The sequence below is a fragment of the Neovison vison genome, chromosome 12, assembly GCF_020171115.1.
Source record: "Neovison vison isolate M4711 chromosome 12, ASM_NN_V1, whole genome shotgun sequence".
Lineage (NCBI taxonomy): Eukaryota > Metazoa > Chordata > Mammalia > Carnivora > Mustelidae > Neogale > Neogale vison.
In genome coordinates, this window is record NC_058102.1 from 126,536,272 (window position 1) to 126,551,367 (window position 15,096).

Genomic DNA, 15,096 nt, shown 5'->3' on the forward strand with positions numbered 1-15,096 from the left:
TCTTTTCTACTTCATTAAGGATGGAGTTAGGTTATTTATTTGGGATCTTTCTTGCCCCTTAACGTAGGCATTTATTGCTATGAACTTTCCTCTTATAACCGCTTTTGCTCCATTCCTTAATTTTCTGTTATGTTTCCATTTTCATTTGTCTCAAGGAACTTTTATTTCCCTTCGTTTTTTTTCTTTGATTCACTGGTTGTTCAGGAATGTGTTATTTAATTTCTGTGTATTCAGACATTTCCTGTTTTCCTTATTTTTTATTTCTATTTTCACACCATTGTGGTCAGAGAAGATACTTCATATGATTTCAGTCTTTGTGAATTTGCTAAGACCTGTTTTACAGCCTACCATATTTTCTGTGCTAGAAAATGTTCCGAAATACATACTTGAGAAGAATGAATTCTGCTGTTGCTACATAGAATGTTTTGTATATGCCTGTTGGGTTCATTGTGTCTCTAGTGTTGTTTAAATCGGCTGTTAACTCACTGATTCTCTGGACGATATATCCATTGTTGAGAGTATGGTGTTAAAGTCTTCAACTGTCATTGTGTATTAGTGTTTATTTCTTCTTTTATCTCTGCTAGTTTTTGCTTCATTTATTCAGATGCTTTGATATTGGGTCCATGAATATCTACAGTTATTATGTCTTAGTGATATAGTGGCCCCTTTATCATTAAATAATGATTTTTCTGTCTCTTTTTTACAATTTTAAAGTCTCTTGGTCTGATACAAGTGTAGCTATACCTACTACAAGGTATAGCTACAAGTATAGCTATACCCACTCTTTTTTTTTTTAATAGTCCACTCAGCCAGTCTGTCTCTTTTGATTGAAGAATTATTTCATTTACATTTAAAATAATTATTGATAGGTCAGGACTTATTTTTTGTCATTTAAAAAATTATTTTCTGCTTCTTTTATAGATACATTGTTCCATGTTTTATTTTTGTGTTTTAATGTTTTTTGGTATTTGTACGCTTTGCCTTCTTTGTCATGTTCTTTTGTGTAATTGCTGTAGGTTTTTTCCTTGTGGTTTTAATGAGGCTTATATAAAACATCTTAGAATTAAAACCCTGTTTTAAGCTGATAACAACTTTATTTAATAGAATTCCTAAAATTGTCACTTCTACTTTTCCTCATACTTTAGGTAATTTCTGATACTATTTACATATTTTTGTATGTGTAACTAATAATTATTATAATTATGGTATTTTTACTATAGTTATTTTAACTTTTAAACTGAAGTTTCAGTGAATTATGCACCATCATCACCATATTATAGAATCTAACTTTGTCTATTTACCATTACTGGTGAGTTCTAGGCTTTCTTTTTATATTTTTATAAGGTTTATGTTCTTTTGCTGAGAGAATTCCCTTAGTCTTTCTTATAAGGCAGGTCTAATGGTAATGAACTCTCTCATCTTTTGTCTGGAAAAGTCTGTATTTCTCCATTTCTACAGAACAGCTCTGCTTCTATAAAATTCTTAATCATTCTTCAATATTTTGAATATGTCATCCCATTTTGTCTTGGCCTAAAAAATTCTGTTGAGAAATCTGCTTATAGTCTTATGCAGGTTCCCATGTATGTAGCTTTTCTCTTTTAAAATTATTTTTTTGGGTTTGACAATTTAATTATAATGTGTCTTGATGTAGCCTTGTTTAAGTTCAGGCTATTTTAGGTCCTTTGGGTCTCATGGATCTGTATGTCCATCTCTCTTCCCAGGGTTGGGAAATTTTCAGCCACTATTTCTTTAAATTTACTTTTTCTTCCTTTTTCATTATCTTCTTCTGGAATTCCTACTGAGTCCTGTGAGTCCCTTAAGATTTTTTCACTCTGTCATTTTGCTTTCTGACTGGATAATTTCCTATGTCTTTTTAGGTCACTAATTCTTTTCTCTGCATGGCTAAATGTACTTTTGAATCTCTCTATTGAGTACTTCAGCTGAATTATTATTTTTTTTTCAACTCTAGGATTTCTCTTTATTTCTACCTCCTCCTCCTCCTCCTCCTCCTCCTCCTCCTCCTCCTCCTCCTTCTCCTCCTTCTTCTTCTTCTTCTTTTTTTGCTTGTTGCTATTTCTTTGTGAAACTTCTTGTTTTGTTCATATATTATTTTTCCAATTTCATTTAATGGTCTATGTGTTCTTGTAGTTCCCTTAACTTAAGATAACTAGTATAAATCTTACGGTTCATAGTTCTTCATTTTCTTAGGGTCAGTTTTTAGAACTTTATTAGTTTCCTTTAGTGATTTCACATTTACTTGGTTTTTTGTTATCCTTGATTTCTTACATTGGTATCTGCACATTTGAATAACTGGGCTCTTCTAGACTTTATAGATTTGCTTTGGCAGAGATAGATCTTCAACAGGCAGCTCAGTTTGGGTTTCTAGGGATGACTTTGGGCAGGTGGTGCCTGCTTTTAAGTATGTTTTTTCACAAGGCAACTTTCCGAGCTCTGAGGTTGGATATGGGGAAGGAAGTGTGCCACTGGCTGAGAACGGTTGGATAGGACTACTGGCTTTGTTCTCTAGCGCTTTGTTCTCTAGCGCTTTGTATGTTGTCTTAACTCAGCCTGACCTGTGTCCCAAGTTCCCTGGCCAAACAGAGCCACTAGCTTTCCTCTGCTCACCATTGCATCTGCCTGTCTGTCTCTTGGCTACAGCATTGGTAGCTTTTTGTCCCTCCAGGTATTTTCACTAGCCCTTCTGGTCAAGATGGGGCTGGGAGCCCCATCTGCAGTGGTGGGGCTGCTGTCTCGTTTCCCTTTTCTGAATGGGATAGGGAGGGGCTGCTCCAGGCTTCTCTGTTTTTCTGTCTTTCTAGTCAATAGGGGTCAAGAACCACCCTCTGTTTTGGCTATGCATTAATCCCCCTGCTTAGGTGTAGCAGGCCATCCCTTTATACCTGGTACTGGGTTTGCTCTGGAAATAGTGAGCTCTGCCTTTCTGCTTATTGGCTTAAGCATTTCTGGTTACATAGCTTCTGGGTGTCCTTGCCAGCTCTTCTGGTCAAATGCGGCCTGGGAACCATAGTGGGTTTCAGCTCACTTGTCTGAATGGGATTGGGAGGAGCCCCTCCTGACCTTGCTCACATGTTCACCAAACAAGTTTTCTTTTAGGAGAGGCCATGAAGAACCCTCATCACCTAAATTATATAATCAGGTTTAGATGTGGTACATCTCCTGGCCATAATTCCTTCCCTCTGCTGACCTGTGAAATTAAAGATAATTTTTTTTTAAGATTTTATTTATTCATTTGACAGAACACACGTGCAAGCAGGGGGAGTGGCAGGCAGAGGGAGAGGGAGAAGCAGGCTCCTTGCTGAGCAGAGATCCCAGTGCAGGGCTGGATCCCAGGATCATGGCATGAGCCGAGGGCAGATTGCCAACTGACCGAGCCATCCTGACACCCCAAGCATAGAAGTTATCTGCCTCTAACATTCTTAACAGACAATCATAACACAGGCATCAGGATAACACCTGACATTTTAGTTAAAAGGCAGAGGGAGAATGGAAGGTTTAAAAAAAGTCACTGGTTCAAAGCGGTTTTGAAATTCATCTGGGAAAACTTCAGCTGGAGTTCTTTGATTGCAAAATCTGGATTCTTCTGCTCTCTGGACACTTGGTTCCACCTTCTGAGTCATTCTTCCTTTTGCATGAAAAGTAACGTGTTTTCTTAGCAACAACTAGAACCCCTCCGCTAATGTATGACTGTCTTCCTGTTTTTAGCTACTTCCTATTTTTTTTTTTTAGATCTTTTCCTCTGTTTCTGTTGTTCCAACAATATATCAGCATTACTGATTCCTACAATCTGTTGATTTTACCAATACTCCACTGCCCCTCATTCTTTTATGTACTCACTTCCCTTCTTACGCAGTTTAAATTCCATGGCCTAATTCTAGAATGACTGCCTTACATTACCTTCAACTGCCTTGCTGTCCTTTCATAGTCACTAAAGCACTAACTGATTAATTGTGGCTCTCAGCCCCCTCAGCTCAAATCAACTGCACAGTCCCCTTATCTGCACAGCTGAATGTGTCTGGGGAAGAAAAAAAAGCAGTGTCGTCTGTCCTTACTGTACATTGATAATTGCTGCCCTACTTTTGTTCTTAGCTTTCCAGGAATCACGTTGTAATTTTCCACTCCATTCCCTCACCCACTTACCAGTGTACTAGCATATTTTCCTCCTGTCTTCTCCAACATCCATGTTCTACATTTCTATCCCTAGCCTCAGCTGATGATCTTATTATATCAAAGGACTTTTATAAGCCCCAACACCCCTTCAGCCCACCTGTAAACTCTCTCTTTTCTCTTTTATCCTGGATAAATTGTCAATGCTCCTAACAATGGTCACCCCATTTCTCCCATTAAGTATAACCCATCTGCATGCCTGCTTGACATTGCTCTAGTGATTTTCCCTCTCTCCCGTATCTTTTCTATTAGCAGAAAACCATGTTTGTATTTCTTACATCTTAAATTTTTTTTCTCTTGATCCTACTTCTTCCTTAGCTATCACATCAGTTTTCCCCTTTCCTTTCCAAAGTGTATGTGTGTGTGTGTGTGTGTGTATATATATATATATCTCAAAAGAATTAATTATACTTACTGCCTTTAGCTTTACTCTCCAGAATTTGTTTGATTCACTTTCATCAGGGCCTTGCTGTCACCATCAAGCAGGAAGTGTTCTCATTAAAGTCACCAATGATCAAGAGCCAGTGGACCTATCAACAGCATTTGACACCAATAGTTTAATAGTCACTTGACTTCATCTCTATGACACTGGGAACCACTCTTGATTTTTCTCTTATTTTCATGTCTTGATCTTGCCACTTTGGTTATTTTCTGATTTATACTTCCAGCCTGGACTTTTCACCTGAACTACAGACTAATTAATATACCCAGCTCTCTATTACATGATCACTTGAATACCTAATAGGAATCTCAAATATAGCAAGTCCAAAACTGAGGTCCTGTTTCCTTCTTCTCCCCAAAACCCTGATTATTCATAGTCTTCTCCATTTCATAAATGGTATTTCCATTGTTTCAAATGCTCAGGTCAAAGACTTGGAAATCCTGTTGTTTCATCTCTTTTTCTCACACTCCATAACTGATGTCAGTTAATTCTGTTATGTCTGTCTCTAAAATATAATCAGAATGTCTCATTTTTGTCTCATTGTTACCACCGTGGTCTAGACCATTATGACTTCTTATCTGAAAAATTTTAAAATATTTTGTTTATTTATTTGACAGACAGAGATCACATTTGGGAAGAGAGAAAAGCAGAGAGAGAGAGGGTGGGAAGCAGGCTCCCTGCTGAGCAGAGAGCCCGATGTGGGGCTTGATCCCAGGACCCTGAGATCATGACCTGAGCCAAAGGCAGAGGCTTAACCCACTGAGCCACCCAGGTGCCTCTTCTTACCTGAATTTTTGAGGTATCCTTTTCTTTTCTTGCTGATATCACTCACTTCTGTCTTCTTTAAGTACAGTAGCCATGGGGATGAGATTAAGTCAGAATTTGTCACTATTCTCCTTAAAACATCCCCAATTGTTTCCATTATCGCAAAGCCAAAAAAATTAAAATGACTGCTCTGTTTTCATTTGTTCCTCTCCCTTACTCACTCTTCTGGAGACATCATAGTCTCTGATATTTCTGGAATATGAGAGGCATGCTCTTGCCTCAATGCTCTTTTCCTTTATCTTCCTCTGTGTTTAGTCATCTTTACCTGCATAGTCACATGCCTTGCTTCCTCACCTGCATCTCCCAGGAGTTTCTCGTTGCCAGCTTCTCTGTGACACTTCCCTTGATCACCATCTATGAATTTTCAACCCTTCTCTGTAATGCTCTATTTCTTTCTTTATTTTTCTTCTTTGCCTTATTATCATCAAATGAATTATATATATTTTACTTTATTCTTTTGTTTTTTCACTTTTGTTTTTTCTCCCCTAATGTCCCTACCCTTCTCACTCACATTATTTTAACTCCATGAGGACAGAGATTTTTTTTTCTGCTTTCTTTCCCCCATTTTACTTTACTATGTTCTTAGAAGACCCTCTGCCTGTGCCAAACATATAGCATGTACTCAGTACATGTTTGCCAAATGAATGAAGAGTGAATGAATGAGTATATGTTAGTTATTCTGTTGTCTTCACTGCCTGTTTGCTTATAAATTTCCCACACTAGATTCTAAGGTGATTTATATACATATATATATATAAATACTTCTGTATTTTGTGTATTTATATATATACATATATATACACACAGTATTTAATTTACTGTGTGTTGAGAAATGTGAAAGGTCTGAAACTTTCCCCTACTTATAAGCTAACAAGTTAGCCTGCCATAATTTCATGGATGCTGGCAAAGTAGGTGAGACTCCTGGTTCAGGACAAAAGGACATATTATTATGGTGTAACACACAGTGTAAGTGTCAAGATTGCCCTTGTTCCTCTTGCTCCCTGAGCCCCAGGAGAATACTCAGTTAACCTTTGTCCCCTGTCATGCAACTTTCAGGAGGGTCATGAAATCTAGCAAAAGAAAGAGGTCCAGGTGGATGTACACATGAAATGGCTTTTGCATCAAAGCTAAGAAAACCTGAGTTTATGGAATCCAAATCTTGTATAGTAGGATTCAAGCATATGTATCTGTCCTATGAGGAAGACATTTTCCTTATTATATCATACAAGGTAATAGCTTGCCCTCTGTTATAGGTGGAGTCACTATCTCTGTTTATCCTTAAAAGGATGGTCTGGAACAAAGGGGTGGTTAAGGGCTCAGCTTATAAGATATGCACAAACATGAGAGACCCATGGAGAATTGTGTCCCAACACTGTCTTTGTTGGTCAGATTGCAGGAGACCCTTAAAACCATATGTAGAGTAAGGTAATTAATCATTTTTATTTCAAATGCAATAATTTTGAATACCAGATGTTATTATTCATGCATTGGTGCTCCTTTAAAAGATTTCATTACTTCTATTTATTTATATAGACATCTTTTTTGTTGCATGGTACTTTTTTTAAAAAGATTTTATTTATTTATTTGACAGAGAGAAAGATCACAAGTAGGCAGAGAGGCAGGCAGAGAGAGGGGGAAGCAAGCTCCCTCTGAGCAGAGAGCCTGATGTGGGGCTCGATCCCAGGACCCTGAGATCATGACCTGAGCTGAAGGCAGAGGCTTAACCCACTGAGCCACCCAAGCACCCCTCCATGGCACTTTTATACATATTTCTTGATTATATTATATTTTAAATCACTAACGAATATTAACTATTGATGAAGTCTACAGTTATTTTAACATTATTATAACTTCAAACATATAACCATTTGAATGCATGAAAAAGCCTGAAAGATCATGTTCTAAAATAGTGAATATGGTATTAATGCATTTGAGGTTTATAGTAACCTCTTTTTTTTTTTTTAAGATTTTATTTATTTATTTGATGGACAGAGATCACAAGTAGGCGGAGAGGCAGGTAGAGAGAGAGGAGGAAGCAAGCTCCCCGTGGAGCAGAGAGCCCGATGTGGGGCTCAATCCCAGGACCCTGGGATCATGACCCGAGCCAAAGGCAGAGATTTTTTAAACCACTGAGCCACCCAGGCACCCCTATAATAACCCCTTTTTAATCAAATAAAGTACAGCCTCAATGAACTTAAGACCGTGCACTAGAATACTCAGTTAACCTTTGTCCCCTGTCATGCAACTTTCAGGAGGGTCATGAAATCTAGCAAAAGAAAGAAACTTAACAGAGAGGTAATGTAGTGGACTTCCAGTTATTATAAACATGCCTCTGAGATACTGCAAGTTCAGTTCCAGACCACTGGAGCAAAGCAAGTATTGCAATAAAGCAAATCAGTTGTTTGGTTTTCCAGTTCTGTTTTCACTATGCAGCAGTCTTTTAAGTGTGCAATGGCATTATGTCTAAAATAACCACGTACATACCTTAATTAAAAATACTTTATTGCTAAAAAAATGCCATCATCTAAGCTTTCAAGGAGCCATAATTGTTTTGCTGGTGGAAGTTCTTGCCTCTGTGTTGATGGCTGCTGACTGGTCAGGATGGTGTTTGCTGAAGATTGGGGTAGCTATGACAATTTGTTAAAATAAGACAACAATGCAATTTGCCACATCAATTGGCTCTTCCTTTCACGAACAGTTCTCTGTAGCATGTGATGCTGCTTGATAGCCTCTTACTCTCAGTATAACCTGTCTCAGAATCGGAGTCAGTCCTCTCAAACCCCGTTGCTGCTTAATCAGCTAAGTTTGTGTAGTATCCTGTGTCCTTTGTTGTCATTTCAACAACCTCCACAGATCCTTCCTCAGGAGTAGGAGTAGGTTATACGTCCAGGAAAACCATTTTGCACATCCATAACAAGCAAATCCTTACTTGTTCAAGTTTTTCTTTTTTTCACTTTTAAAACCATCATTTTTGGCATTAATATTTTTTTAAAAAATTTCAAGTTTTTATTTAAATTCTAGTTAACATACAGTGCAACATTGGTTTCAAGAGTAGAATTCAGTGATTTATCATTTATGTGTAATACCCAGTGCTCATCCCAAGTGCCCCCCGTCACCCATTTAGCCCATCCCCTGCCCACCTCCCCTCCAACCCTGTTTGCTCTCTGTAGTTAAGAGTCTCTTATGGTTTGCTTCCCTCTTTTTTCTCTCTTTTTTTTCCCCCTTAGCCTGTATTCATCTGTTTTATTTCTTAAATTCCACATATGAGTGAAATCAGACGGTACCGGTCTTTCTCGGACTTCTTTCATCCAAGCTTTCTTAGGAGATTGCAGCAATTCAGTCACATCTTCAGGCTCTCCCTCTAACTCTAGTTCTCTTGCTGTTTCCACCCCACCTGCAGTTACTTCCTCCACTGAAGTTTTGAGCCCCTCAAAGTCATCCCCGGGAGTTAGAATCAACTTCGTCCAAATTCCTGTTTATGTTGACATTTTGACTTCTCATGAGTCCCGAATGTTCTTATTGGCATCTAGCATGACCAGTCCTTTCTAGCAGGCTTTCAGTAGTCTTTGCCTAGGTGCACCAGAGAGGAGTCACTGTCTTTGGCAGCTAAAGCTTTATAAAATGCATTTCTGAAATAATAAACCTTGAAAGGTGCAATGACTCCTTGATCCGTGGGCTGCAGAATGGATGTTGTATTAGCAGGCATACAGACAACACTGATCCATTGTACCTCTCCATCAGAGCTCTTGGGTGACCAGGTGCGTTGTTACTGAGCAGCCATATTTTGAATCTTTTTTTTTTTCTTTCCCCTGAGCAGTAGGTTCAACAGTAGGCTTAAAATAGTCAGGAAACCATGTCATAAATAGATGAACAGTCATCTGGGCTTTGTAGTTGCATTTATAGAGCCCAGATGGGAGATTCAGCATAATTCTTAAGGGCCCTAGGATTTTCAGAATAGTAAGTGAGTTTTGGCTTCAACTTAGAGTCACCAGCTGTGTTAGCTCCTCACAAGCCCCTAACAATTGCCCTTTGAAGCTTTGAAACCAGGCATTGAGTTCTCTCTTGCTATGGTAGTCCTAGATGGCATCTTCTTCCACTAGAAGGCTGTTTCATCTACATTGAAAATCCATTGTTCAGTGTGGCTGCTTTCAGTAATGACCTTAGTTAGCTAGATCTGCTGGAGATCTTGCTGAGCTTCCACATCAACATGCGCTTCTTCACCTTGGACTTTCAAGCTATGGAGATGACTTACGTCCTTAAACCTCATGAACCACCCTCTGCTAGTTTCAGACTTTTCTTCTGTAGCTTTGTCACCTTTCTCAGCCATCATGGAATTGAAGAGAGTCAGGACCTTGCTCTGGATGAGGCTTTGGCTTGGGGGAGTGTTGTGGCTGATTTGATCTTCTGTCCAGACCACTCTGACTTTCTCCGTATCGACATTAAAGCTGCTTCATTTTCTTATCATTTGTTTGCTTACTGGGAGCACTTTCAATTTCTTTCAAGAACTTTTCCTCTGCATTCACAACTTAGCTAACTGTTTGCTAGGTTAAGAGACCTAGCTTTTGGCTTATCTCAGCTGTTGACATGTCTTCTTCCCTAAGCTTAATCATGTCTAATTTTTGATTTAAAGTGAGAGACATGTGACTCTTCCTTTCACTTGAAGAGTTAGAGGGTACTGTAGGGTTATTAATGGGCCTACTTTCAATGTTGTTGTATATCAGGGAATAAGAGAGGCCAGAGGAAAGGGAGAGAGACTGGGGAGTGGCTGGTCAGTAGAGCAGTTAGAACATACACATTTATTAAGTTTGCCATTAAGTTTGAGTGGGCACTGTTTGTGGTGCTTCAAAACAATTACTGTGGTAACATCAAAGATAACCGATTATAGATCACCATAGCAAATATAATAATAAAAGTTTGAAATACTGTGAGAATTACCAGAATGTGACCAGAATTACCAGAATGAGGTGAGCAAATGGAAAAAATGGAACCTGTAGACTTGTTTAACATAGGGTTGCCATAAGCCTTCAATTAGTTAAGAAAAAAAAAAAAAGTAATATTTGTGAAGTGCAGTAAGACAAGTTATGCCTTTATTATTATACAGTTTAAGATCTACTTCTAGAGCATGCCCTGTAGTTATACATGTTCAGATTTTATATGATCTTGCATTAAAAACTCAAAGCACAGTGCTTGGCATGTAATAGTTCTAAAATTAAAAGTTATCATTATTATTACTTTAACTACAAATGCAGTATAATTTTTTAAGAGCACAGACTTTGACGTCAGGTCCCGGCTGGAATTTTGTCAGTAATAACGAGCCCCATAAATTATATGTTAATCCTCTTTCACCATTATCTTTCTCGTCTCTAAAATGGGTGCAGAAATATGTTTTGTATTTAAGAGAATTAGAGACGATGTGACATATGCAATAAATGGATGCCTTTCACACAACAGTTATGTCTTTACTGGTTTAGATCTCTCTGTAAACCACAGTGTGCCTTTCAGCTGGGCTTTAGGTTTCTAATTTTTACAATTACCACTTACACGTTTAGCCATTTTTCTTTTTTTTTTTTTTCCCCATGAGAATCTTTTGTTCATGTGGCTGAAACCAGAGGGGGTTTGGAGTTCAGCTACATGATGTGTAAGAACATATGTCCTCCTATAAAATTTTGTTTTCTTTTTCTTTCCCTTTTTTTTTTTTTTTAAAGATTTTATTTATTTATTTGAGAGGAAAGAGTGAGAAAGAACATGAGACGGGAGAGGTCGGAGGGAAAAGCAGTCTCCCTGTGGAGCTGGGAGCCTGACGCAGCACTCGATTCCAGGACTTGATGCTGGGACTCCAGGATCGTGACCTGAGCCGAAGGCAGTTGCTTAACTAACTGAGCCACCCAGGCACCCTGTTTTACTTTTCTTTAAAGCACTTACCTTAACTGAGTAATTATTAATTAATTATTAAGGTATTTTTTTTAATAACAGCTTTAGAGTTACAGAAAAGTTGAGGAAAAAGTAGAGATTTTTCCATCTGCCTCCTCTACTCTCTCTCTCTCTCTCTCTCTCTCTCTCTCATACACACACACACACACACACACACACAGCTTCTCCTACATCAGCATTTGGCAATATGGGAGAGCGGGGTGGGGGGGGTTTGTTACAACTGATGAATCTACACCAACACCCAATAATCACCCAGAGCCCATAATTTATATTAGGATTCACTCTTGGTGTTGTGCATTCTGTGGGTTTGGAAGAATGTGTGGAACAATCTGTCAGTATGGTGTCATGCAGAGTATTTTCATTGCCATAAAGATGCTCTGTGCTCCACTAATCAGCCCTCCCCCCACCTCAACTTCTGGCAGCCGCTACTCCTTTTACTGTTTTCATGGTTTTGCTTTTCCCAGAATGTCATATAGTTGAAAGCCTACAGTATGGGCCTTTACATACTGGCTTCTTTCACTTTGTAATATGCATTTAAGTTTCCTCCATGTCTCTTCATGGCTTGATAGCTCATTTCTTTTTAGTGCTGAGTGATATTCCACTGTTCCACTGTCTGGGCGTACCACCATTTATTTAACCATTCACCTACTGAGGGACACTTCTGTCGCTTCCAAGTTTTGGCAATTAGGAATAAAGCTGCTAAAAAAAAAAAGGAAAAAAAGCTGCTGTAAATATCCATATACAGGTTTTTGTGTGGATGTAAATTTTTGAGTTTATTGGGTAGATACTAAGAAGCACTCTCCTATAAATTTTCAGGTCTTTGCATGGGACCCAAACTATCAGCTTGGACACTTTCTACCTTTCATGTTTATGGCTTACACATGATTTTCTGTAAGGATCATCTCAAACCATCAAAGAAGTTCTGACAGTAAATTTGATATAAGACCATTTGATTCTGTATTTTTCCCCCTCACAAGGTTCCTTGGCTCCTACATAAATTTATCTTCTTCTGTCTCAGGGCAAAGCTCTCAGCATGCCCGTGATAGTGTAAAAGGATGGAGCTGTGTGTCAGTCCACCGAGCATCCCCGGCACCTTTTCCTCAGGGGTTGCTACTGAAATTATATTTATGCAACTAATAGAGGCAACAAGGGTCATTTTGTTGAATATTAATAAAAGCTGCTGTCACTAGCTTTTTAACCCATATCCATAGAAATAGGTAATTTAAAAAATTTATCTCAACAGACATCGTCTTATGAACTTAATAGCTCCTAGCACAAAGTTTGGTACAAGATAAACCCTGTAATAGTGGTAACTGTGATTGTTCTTGCAAATTATGATGATAACTGAGATGATATGACGGTAACTGAGAAAGTTGATCATGAGGCTCCAGAAAAGTGAACAGTCTTTGAACCTCAATTATCAAAATGTACCAGGATATGTATTTTAAGTCAGGAAAAGATATACATAATTTTAAACAACTGTTCTAATGAAGTATCTACTTGGTAAACAGCTAACCAGATTAATTTCAGGTGACCTTATTACATCTCTGATCAGCTGAGGTGAGTTTTAAGGTGTGTATAGAAATCTAAATATTTAGGAACAAAGTAGATGAGACAGGTGTATTTGAAGTTTAACAACTTAACCATCTGGTTAAAGATTGATTTTTTTTTTTGATGGGCTTTATCTAGAGAACTAGCAAATTGCCATAATGGTTCCTGAAATTTTACTACCATTAGAATATTCATTTATTTCTACATCAGTATCTCCCTGGACAGCAGACAATAGAGTATAAGGCTCCCTTTCCAGGTAGCGATGTGGGATAACTATTCCAAAGCAGCAATAGCTCCTTTCCTTTCCTTTGCATAAAACAACTCCTGGATACTCCTCTTCTTCTTCTTCTTCTTTTTTTTTAATTTTTGGATTGTCTGAAATAGCAATAAAAAGCAAAAAAAAAAAAATATATATATATATAGCAAAAAAAAAATTGCTTTCCCAGGAATTGAAATGGCACCTACGTATTTTGAAAGCCCTAAAATCTGGGTTATTTATATATTATATATTTATAAACAGAGATGGCCTTTGAAAATATAGTCTTAAATATTCTGAGCATTTATCCCTAACTTATCATAATTATCATTATTATTTTTCACCTTTGAGCAGCATTTAATTGTCTCTCCACAAATTTGTAAACTTTACTCGAGAAATCTTCATTCTAAGTATAACTAATTTGTTGATTTTTCTGATTTCTAATAAAATATAGTTATTCCCTGCTTATTAAAGTAGATGCAACATTTTATTATTTTATATATTTGTGTCCTTTCTCAAGATTTATTTTTTTAAATAAAAAAATTTAAAAATTTTTAGAGATTTATTCATTTTAGAGAGGGGTGAGGGGGAGAAGCACAGAAAGAGAGAGTCTCTAGCAGACTCCCTGATGAGCACTGAGCTTGATGGGAGGGCTTGGTCCAACAACCCTGAGATCATGACCTGAGCCAAATCAAGAGTCAGATGCTTAGATGACTGAGCCACCCAGGTGCCCCAAAGTTGATGCAACATTTTAAAAGTATCATACATTCTCATTGATTTTTGGTCTCATTTTCAAGTAACTTGATAGAAGGCAAGCATATTTTTGAAATCAGATATTTTATAGAAACTTAAAATATAATACTTATAATATTTATAAATATTTTAAAAAATTGTATTTATAATATTACAGCTCACCTCACCTTCCTCCCTGTGTAGGTAAGGCGTTTTCAAAATTGAAAATGATTTATCATTAGGTTAAAATTCCCTTGCAGTTTTGAATTTTATAATCTCAATGACTGATTTATTGTATACTTTTGTTCCCTAAGCTTAGTGCTTTCTTCCTAAGTCTTTTTATAAGGGAACATCTATGCAAATTACTACTGTATCCTTGGATATAAATAACCAGTGACCAGGGATTCCAGTGCAATAATCATCTGTAGGAGCAAACCTCATTTTGTGTTGCGATATATAGTAACACTGAATGTCCACACTGAACAAACTCAAATTGTGCATTTTGGGTTTATCTTTCTTCCAGAATCATAGCAATTAACAGTTATTGTCAATAGTTGCAGAAATAATATTATATTTGGGGTGAAAATCTTTGGATTTCAATCCATTTGTACAGTTTCCTAACTCTCTGACCTTGGTTAGATCAGTAACTTCCCTGAGCTTTCCTTTCTTCATCTGTAAAGCGGTTATAATAATAACACTTTCTTCATTGGACTGTTGTGAAAGTTGGATCTATATAAAGCATTTAGTACAGGGTCTGTGACATAGGTACTTATTAAACATTAGCTATAATTCAACACTATTATTGTAACTTCCCAGTCCTGCCTTTTCTCTTCCTCTTATGGCTTTGTGGAAATTAACTGGTAAATTCTGAAAAGTGGGTCATATTATTTTTCTCTACACAAATTACACAATGCTTCAGGAAATATTAAGCTTTACAAAATTGCTGATGAGTGTTATATTAAATATAATCTGGATTTTTCAAATATTGATTTTGGGGGAAGTAGCTACTTACCATGTTTTAATGTAAAATAATCTGTAGGAATAACTAATTCTTCCAGATGATGTCATAGCAGCAGAGAAATAACATGAGTATCAGAACAAATTAGGTAGAACTTAGCAATTCTATAACCAAAATGGCTATTAATACTCTTTTTTTGAAAAAATATTTGGTAAA

The 15,096-nt window shown here is 37.3% G+C and overlaps 1 protein-coding gene across 1 annotated transcript in view; it reads left to right on the forward strand.

Annotated features, from left to right (window-relative positions):
* The window catches only part of MALRD1 (MAM and LDL receptor class A domain containing 1), an 838,152-nt gene that overhangs the window by 208,674 nt on the left and 614,382 nt on the right, over positions 1-15,096 (forward strand). The window lies entirely within an intron of this gene.